The 9,676-nt window shown below is 42.4% G+C and overlaps 1 pseudogene; it reads right to left on the bottom strand.

Annotated features, from left to right (window-relative positions):
- Positions 1 to 9,044: 9,044 nt before the first annotated feature.
- LOC140185454 (F-box/LRR-repeat protein 6-like) overlaps positions 9,045 to 9,676 on the bottom strand; it is a 50,200-nt pseudogene continuing 49,568 nt past the window's right edge.

The raw sequence follows: 9,676 nt of genomic DNA, 5'->3' as shown, positions 1-9,676 counted from the left end.
TGTGGGGATGGAACTGAACTCCCTGACGGTGGTGTCTGAAAAGAGGATGCTGTCCAAGTTGCATGCCATCTTGGACAAAGTCTCCCATCCACTACATAATATATTGGTTGGGCACTGGAGCACATTCAGCCAGAGACTCATTCCACCGAGATGCAACACAGAGCATCATAGGAAGTCATTCCTGCCTGTGGCCATCAAACTTTACAACTCCTCCCTTGGAGGGTCAGACCTGAGCCAATAGGCTGATCCTGGACTTATTTCCTGGCATAATTTACATATTACTATTTAACTATTTATGGTTTTTATTACTATTTATTATTTATGGTGCAACTGTAACGAAAACAAATTTCCCCCGGGATCAATGAAGTATGACTATGACTATGACTATGACTATGAATGACCCAAAGTTCATCCAGCCCCAACTCGGTTTGTCAGGAGCTGCAGCTGGACGCACCTTTTACAGGTGTAGTCATCAGGGACAATTGTGCTCGCCCTGACTTCCCGCATACTGCAAACGGAGCACTCGACTGCCCTAACTGCTGCCTCCATTACCTACTCCTAAGTTAATTAGAGTAATTAAAGGAACTTACCTGGCCTTACCTCACTGGGAGCAAGCTCGTCCTCAGCCTCTGCATGCCGAAGCCTCTCAAGCCAAAGCCTTTCTACTCTGTCTCCCACTACTCCATCGCCTGCTCACCTGCTCCATTAATCTGCTCGCTTTTTAAACTCTCCCGCTGTCTCACAGGTCGACCTTCACGTGCTTGCGCAGTCGCGCCCCGTTCAAGCTGCCGAAGAAATAACCCAACTTTCATTCATTCACTCCTTTTTCCCCACCAAAATGAGAATATATATATATGGGAGCAATACACAGGGAAATCTTTTCTGTGTAATGGGCATAGACTTGTTCACTTACTTTTATGGGTATTGTAATGGGAGCCCCAACTCACAGGGAGGAGGGGCTATCCCCCACGGCTAGATGTTTCCTCTAGTTCAACCCAGGGTCATCTACTAGAGACCTCAGCCTTGCAATCACACCTTCGTTGCCTTTTTTATTATTCGCATTTCTTGGTTCTTATTTGTAGATTGATTGTTTTATTCTGCTAATTTCAATGATATATTGACAGATAAGTACACACGACTAAGGACAAAGTAAAATTCATTTCTTTTAATGTCAATGGGCTGTTAAATCCAATCAAACGCAGTAAAATTCTATCCAAAATGAAAAAAGAAGAAGCCCATCTAGTATATTTACAGGAAACTCACTTAAGTGATAATGAGCATGGAAAATTAAAGAGAATGGGTTTCACTAATTTGTTTTTCTCCTCATATAAATCAGGACATAGGAGAGGAGTTGCTATTCTCATCTCAAGCAAGCTAAATTTTGAAAAAAGTATTCGAAATAGGAGATAAGGAGGGCAGGTATATTCTGGTAAGGGGGAATATAGATGGAAATCCAGTTACTTTATTGAATCTATATGCACCCCCAGGAAGTGGTATTAGTTTCTTCCAGAAAATTCCTAATATTATGGTAACGGAAACAGAAGGTCTCTTGGTATGTGGGGGAGACTGAAAATTACAATTACAACCAACGTTAGACTCTTCCAATAGAAAAACCTATGAAACAAAATCCTTACATAAGAGAGTTTTTGAGGATGTTGGTTTAATTGATTTATGGAGGGACCTTTTCCCCGACAGAAGGGATTACACTCATTATTCTGCGCCCCCCCCCCCCATTCTGTATATACAAGAATAGACTATTTCATGACGTTTGGAAAAGACAAAGACAAAATAAACACCTGTGAAATTGGGACAATAGATGTAAGTGACCAGACACCTATACATTTATCTGTTGATTTTGACCTACAACTAAAGAATACTATTTGGAAACTAAATTCAAGTCTACTCAATGATTCCTACTTTAAGGAACAAATTAAAAAAGAAATTGGTCTTTACTTAGAATGCAATGATAATGGAGAGTTTCACCTCCCATTCTATGGGATACTCTGAAGGCTGTCTTAAGAGGGAAAATTATAGCGATATCTTCATATAAGAAAAAAAATGAGGAATAAAACATGAGAGGAATTACAAAACAGGCTGAAGGAGCTAGAAAAAAACAAATTGAATTTGGCACAGGATACATTAGAGGAAATTTTAAAAATTAGGAATGAAATTAATAGTTTGGCTCCTCAAGAAATCAGGAAAAATTTAATGTTTCTGAAACAGAGACATTATGAAAGTGGATCGAAGTCAATGAAAATACTGGCGTGGAAACTAAAGAAAAAGGTAGTAAAAAATACAATTCATAGAATTAGGGATCCAAGGACAAAAATGATAAAAAAAAAATAAGCTAAGTAAAATTCAAGAAACTTTTGAAGTGTTTTACAAAACTCTATATTCCAAAGTTCCGGGGGAAGCATAACCTAAATTGACACTTTCCTGAATTCTCTAGAGTTACCCACTTTAAGCGAAGAACAAAATAGAACGATGACTGCTGACATAACTGAAGCTGAACTAAAAACTACAATTGGTAGGCTTAAATTAAGCAAGTCACCAGGATCAGATGGATATACGGCAGAGTGTTATAAAGAGTTTAGAAATGAGTTAATCCCTGTTTTACTCCCCACACTGAACTGGGCTCTCAAAAAGGCACAAATTCCACCAGACAACACAAAGATTGGAGCGGTGGATAGTGTAGTATGTTGTCAAAAGGATACAGCAGGAGGTAGACCTGTTATGAGTGGAGAAACGGCAGGTGGAACTTAATCTGGACAAATGTGAGGTGTTGCTTTTTGGAAAATCAAATATAAGGGGAAAGTGTGTAGTTAACACCAGGACCCTTAACAGCATTGATATACAGAGGGACCTTTGGTCCAAATGCAAAACTTCCTGAAAGTGATCATGCAAGTAGATAGGATGGTAAAGGTGTATTGAATGCTTGCCTTCACTAGTTGGAAAACTGAATATAAGAGGAAATCATGGCGCAGATGTACAAGGTCATCACTTTAAAACAGATGAGCAGGAATTCCTTTTGCCACTGCCACAGAAGTGAAGATTGGTAGGTTCTTGATTAGTTAGGGCATTAAAGGTTACGGGGAGAAGACAGGAGAATGGGGTTGAGAGGGATAATAAATCAATCATAATAGAATGGCAGAGCTGAGTCAGTGGAATGGCCTAATTCTGCACCTATGTCTTCTGGTCTAAAAGTTTGATTAGTATTGTGCAGTTCTGGTTGCCTCATTACAGGATGGAATGGAAAGCTTTGGAAAGAAAGGGTGTGGAAGACGTTTACTAGGATGCTGTGTGTGTGTTGGTGAGAGGTTTGACAAACATGGGTTGTTTCCTCTGAAGTGTCAGAGGCTAAGGAGTGACCTGATGCAAGTTTATAAAATTAAGAAACATGGAGTAGATGGTCAGAAACTTTTACTCATGGAAGAAATGTTAAGTACTAGAGGAAATGCATTTGAGTTGAGATGGGGGAAAAACTTTACTTGCCCCACACATCTTTTTTTCAAAAAACACAAAAATTGGTGTTGAGATTGTTAAAACAAACATTCAGGAACTGAAGGGATATGATTTGTGCACAGGTAGAAGAGATTTAGTTTAATTTGGCTTCATGGTCTGTTCCTGTGCTATGGTTTCTGTTCTAAAGTCTGCCACCTAGTGGTGAGAGACTGCCATTTGTTTGTTGCTTTGATGTGCTTTAATTTCACATTCACTAATCGAATCAAAATAGAAACACTGTAAGCTTTCTGGGTGGGCAGCTACGGTGGTTAACCCTTAGCGTAATAGAACATAATAGTGCTGTACAGGCCCTTCAGCCCACAATGTTGTGCTGACCCTTTAATCTACTCTAAGCTCAGTTGTCATGTTTCTAAGTTTTCTGATGAGACAAATCGACATGTCATTATAAGTGGAGAGGAGAATGCATGAAGACATCATGGGGACGTGGAACTAATTGAACTGGTCTGTCACAGCAAAACTAACTATCCAGGCCTTGTGCTCTACCATCGTGCAGGAGGTACAGGAGCCTTGGCTCCCTCGCCACCAGGTTCAGAAACACTTGTTACCCTACACCAGTGTGGATAACTTCATTCATCACAACCCTGAATTGATTCCACAACCAACACTCATTTTCAAGGATTTTTTAACAATTCATGTCTGTTTACAGTGCCTAAAAAGTAATTAGGGTAATTAATTTAGATCACTTTGTAGTGCTATGTTTTCACTTTGACACGAAAGAGTGTTTTTCTGTTGATCGGTGTCAAAATAGCCAAATTAAATCCACTGTGAGTCAACGTTGTAAAACAATGAAACATGAAAACTTCCGGGGGTGGAGGTTGGTCAAATACTTTTTATAGGCATTGTATGTATATTTTTTGTAAATTCTATTGTTTCTTTATTTTCCCATAAATGCTTACAAGAAAATGAATCTCAAGGTAGTAATTATATATTGATGATAAATTTACTTTGAGAATATGGCAGGTGCAATAAAATACTTACTTTGGTGCACAAAACTGAAAAGCAGTGTATTCATTAAACAGGCTGGAATATCCAAGTGGCCTGAAACACAAATGTCAGAGCCAACAGGTGCATGAATGTTGCAATGAGGAAGGGAAAGGGCATGATGGTCTTTGTTAGGAGAGTAATGAAGAATGGTAGCACCCAGTTATATACCCAGATGTACAGGTAGGTGCCATTAAAGAAACAGCAGGGACCAATACAGTTTGGCACCAGTGGTGTTGCAGGAGTTGCTGGTCAGTGGTGAACTCAACATACTACTGACCTAGGGACTCCAGCTCTGTGCTTACTCCTGAAGCTTGAGGTTTGAGGTCAGTGTTTTCCTTCTAGATAGATGTCAACCACAGCTGACAAGTTCCATCTGCCTGAAGTGATTGGTTTTAAGGCACCAGTAACTTGCCTTTGCCCTTCCTCCTGCCGGTAGAAACAGTTCTGCCAGGCTTAGTAGCTAAGCCACACATGAAGGGCAGGAGCTGGATTTGGATTTCAGAGGCTATTTGAGACGTACGCCATTGGGAGCATCCCCACCAGCTATGACAATCTTAAGGATCCATCGTCATAATAAAATGGCATCACACAAATTTGCTCATTAAATCTTTTATATCATTTATTGTCTGTTAAAATTATAGGTCACAATAAACATCGGCTTTAACAAATATTTCATTGCATGTCCACACTTGCATATGGCAGTAGTTTATAACCACTATCAATAAGAGTCCACAAACATTTTCATAAAACAAAAGCATTTGCCAGCTTGTTAAAGCACCAAGCACTGGTTCATCAGTTGCGGATGAGTTGTTGCTTCCTGTGACACCCACCACCACCAGAGTAGAAAACTACTTGCGGGGATTATACCTCCTGCTATTAAACACTGACCAGTAGAACACGACCACCAAGTAAAGGAGTTTGCTCACTGGGTTGCTAGAACAGCAGTGGGAAGAGCTTCAGCTGGACTCATCCTCCCTTCAGTAGAAGGCTGGGCCATAGAGATCAGTGGAAAGACCCACGTGTCTGACTTGGCCAAGCTCAGCAGCTGCAGTGAGAATCCAACTTATCCCCATGCTGAGGCTGTGGCTCAGCTGAGAAAAGGCACCTTTTCCTGAGACCGAAAGCTGGCAAAAGCCCCCAAATGTTTCATCACAATAGTTAAAAATTCACACTTTATTATTATGATTATGAGGACACGCAGTCCGCTTTTATTGTCATTTAGTAATGCATGCATTAAGAAATGATAAAAATGTTTTTCCAGAATATGCTGAAGACACATGACAAACCGACTTAAAAACTAACAAAAACCACATAATTATAACATATAGTTACATCAGTGCAAAGCAATACTGTAATTTGATAAGAACAGACCATGGCACAGTAAAAATCTCAGAGTCTATCGAAAGTCCCATCATCTCACGCAGACGGTAAACCCCCAGCGCCGCCAACTTCACGATGCAGCATCCCGGAAGCATCTGACTCCGAGTCCATCCGAAAAACTCCAAGCCTCCAACCACCTATTTGACACCGAGCACTGAGCACCACCTCTGCCGAGCGTTTCGACCCCGGCCCCGGCAACAGGCGATACGCAAAGCCGAGGATTTGGGGCCTTCGTCTCCGGAGATTCTCGATCGCACAGTAGCAGCGGCAGCGAAGCAGGCATTTCAGAAGTTACTCCAGATGTTCCTCTGCACTTCACGGCTGTCCCCATCAAATCCGGATTGATGCACGGCACCCCTAGTTACACATATCGATATTCATACGGAATGGCCGCGCGCTGCGTCGCGCCGCCATCTTCTCCTCCCTCCCACCTTTACATTTATTACATTTTTTGTAATAAACCATGATTTAAGCACCATAGCAAAGGCCAGTGCTTTCCCTTTCACAACACAGAAAGGCAGCCATCCGTTTCTCAATACGTACTCATCAAAAAGGAAGGAGCTGCTGATTAAAGCGGGTCTCTGGCCCAGACCAGGTGACCAGTTGCACCTGCGGAGGACGGTACTTACGGCAGTACCTATACAATGCAAAGGGGGTAGAGGCTGAAGACTCTTGAATGAGCAGAACAAATGCAAGCGACCTGCTCACCACCCTGTGGACTGAACAAAATGCACTGCCTCTGTAGTGGGACCTTGGGTAGGCTGCCCTTCGACCGATTACTGTGGCTGCACTTTACAACCACTCCATGCAATAACAGGGTTAAAAAACAAGAGCATTTTACAAGGTTATTAGTAATAGCCCTGAGTCAAAAACCAAAGAGCTCGCACCAGTGTGCAGAAATAGCACATTTCACAATGCATATTCCTACTTCAGATATACCAGCAAGATCATTGAATGTGCTTTCAGCTTCTTTTAAGAGTGATTCAGCATGGGACCAGGCCCTTCAATCCAACACATCTATGCCCACAACAAGCTAGTTCCATTTGCCGATGTTTAGCCCACATCCTTCTGAACCAGGAGTTCCCAACTGTTATTACCCTACCCATTAACCAAGGGGTCCATGGACCCTAGGATGGGTGCACTTGCTCTAAACAATTCCAATCCACACACTTATCCAAATGTTAACATACCTACTTCCTCTGGCACCTCATTCCAACCCCAGTGAAGAAGTCACCTCTCAGGTCACTTTTAAATCCTTCCCCTCACCTTAAACCTTTCCTTCTAGATTTTGGCAAGGGAAAGGTGGTTACATGGAAACTGCCTATGTTCCAAATGAGCGGAGGCAATGGGCTGACATCGACTCAGTTACAGTGACAATTACAATAGTTTTAAAGTAGGCTTTGGAATCCTGGCCTGAGCAACACCAAGTGTGTTTCTGGACTCTCAGTGTTAGCTAATGAAAAGTTCCTGCTGTGTATGCAAAGAGCCCCAGAATATGTAGGGTTCCTGCTGGTGCCATTTTCCAGGGTTTTCTGCTGGGCTTGGACCATTAGTCATGGATGTAATACAAACACAGATACATCCAACACTGGCATCAAGGATTTCCAGTAATGTAATTTTGGAGATGGGAGTTCAATCCAGAAAAGTGTGAAGTGATTCACTTTGGAAGGTCGAACTTGGAGGCTGAGTACAGGATTAATGGTAAGATTCTTAGTGGTGTTAAGGATTCCCTCAACAGGGATCTCATGGTCCATGTCTGTAGATCCCTCAAAGTTGCTGCACAAGTCGATAGGGTTGAATTAGAAGGCGTATAGTGTGTTGGCCTTTATTAGTTGGAGGATTGATTTCAAGAGTTGCGATGTAACGTTGCAGCTCTATAAAATCCTGCTTATTGTGTATTGTGCTCAGTTCTGGTTGCCTGAAAAGGATGTGGAGTTTTTAGATAGAAAACAGAAGAGATGCTGCCTGGATCAGAGAGCTTGCCTAATGAGGACAGGTTGAGTGAGGTAGGGCTTTTCTCTCTGGTGTGAGGGAGGATGAGAAGTGACCTGCTGCAGGTGTACAGCAATGCTAAAGGCATTGAGAGAAAGGACAGGCAGAAATGGCTAATATAAGGGGACTTAATTTTAAGGTGACTGGAGGAAAGTATAGGGGGATGTCAGAGATTGTTTGCTTGTGTGTGTTTTTTTAAACAGAGTGGTAGGTCCGTGGAATGCCCCATCAGGGTTGGTGGAAGAGGTAGATGCATTTGGGATATTTAAGAGACCCTTAGATAAGCACAGGGATGATAGAAAATAAAGGGCTATGTAGGAGAGAAAGGAGTAGGTTGATAGGTTGTGGGCTGAAGGGCCTGTACTGCGCTGTGCTTTTCTATGTTATTTCCACGCAGCAGTTCACTGAACGTTAATAGTGAATCCCAATACTCAACGATTAGGACATTTGGAACCAGTTCCTTTGACTAGGTCCTTAATCAGTATATCAATGAGAAGATAGTGAGGCAAGTTCTACACGACGCCAGGAAGTAAGAAACTGCACCATGTGGCACCACAAAGACTATCTTAAAAAAACAAACACCAAAAAGCGCTCCAAGAAAAAGAGCAACCAAGAAGTTTCTTACGAGGAAGTAAAATTAAAAGACCCATCCAGTTGAGGCACAACCTAGAAAACCATCAGAGCACCTTGGAGAGTGGACTGTATGATGCTGGGGTCCGGGGAATGTAAAGGAAATGGAAAAACCTTAAGGCAATAGATGTTTTATCTCCTGTAGTGCCTAGACCAAACTGTTTAACCATATACAGGTGGCTACTCTCCACAGTCAAGGTGTAGTTTACATTTAGTGACTGATGAAGCGTGAACCAGTTCGCTGGTCTGAGAGCGGGAGATCACCTCTCACTGTCACGCTGCAGTTCATGATCACGTATTGCCTCAGGAAACCCTCAACTGGCCAAACCTGTCCCCCTTAACATCCGACTTGCCCAAGCTTCCTTTATGAATTGCATCTGCCTTGCAACGTCTGCCCAGCTCCCTCACAAGGCAGGCAAACTGCAGGCTCAGAGCACAACATATGGTCTGCTCAAGATGTAGATCAGGAATCAGGAACTCTTTTCAGTATTTTGCAGCAAATTGACTTCAGCCCAGGTTTGGTTTGGAACAATAAATGCTGCAGACCGCAGCCCAGAGTAGTTCCAAGCTGTACCTAGAATACATCTCGGCAGTCCCAGGCCCCGGCACAATGCAGTCGATATATTTTTTTGCTTTCTTTATTGATAGTGCTTTGAACTTTAAGGAAGGAGCATAATTCTACATAAAAACTTTATGAAGGCACGCCTATGACAGCACCCTTTGTTTCTACCATTGGGCTGCAGCTGTTCCTGGTGTCTAATGAGCAGAGCCTTTAGCTGTCAGCCTCTCCCCGCGGCCTGTGGTCCCCAGTGGGTTGCTGCTCACCTACGCTGCCACTCAGCAAGAGGTTGATCAACTGGCTGATCTCATGCTGGCCTTGGTAGATGCGCTTTAGGTCCTGGGGCAGACAGCAACAGGATGTAAGGTTCAGGTAGCTGAGTTGTGAGCAGCTGCTCACCACCACCCTGGAGAACAGAGAAAGAGAAAAATCAAACCTCTCTCCACAGACCTAAAGCAACAAACAGAAACATTTCCTGAGAGAACTGTGGTAATGAAAGGCAGGCTCTTGTGACGAGAAAGCATTTCAGGATGTATACTGTATACATTTCTGACATTAAACTTGACCTTTGAACTGAATTAAGAAAAGATTAACTTTATTTGTCACATG

This window comes from Mobula birostris, chromosome 20 (genome assembly GCF_030028105.1).
Source record: "Mobula birostris isolate sMobBir1 chromosome 20, sMobBir1.hap1, whole genome shotgun sequence".
In the NCBI taxonomy this organism is placed as follows: domain Eukaryota; kingdom Metazoa; phylum Chordata; class Chondrichthyes; order Myliobatiformes; family Myliobatidae; genus Mobula; species Mobula birostris.
This window is presented reverse-complemented; position numbering and strand designations above follow the sequence as displayed.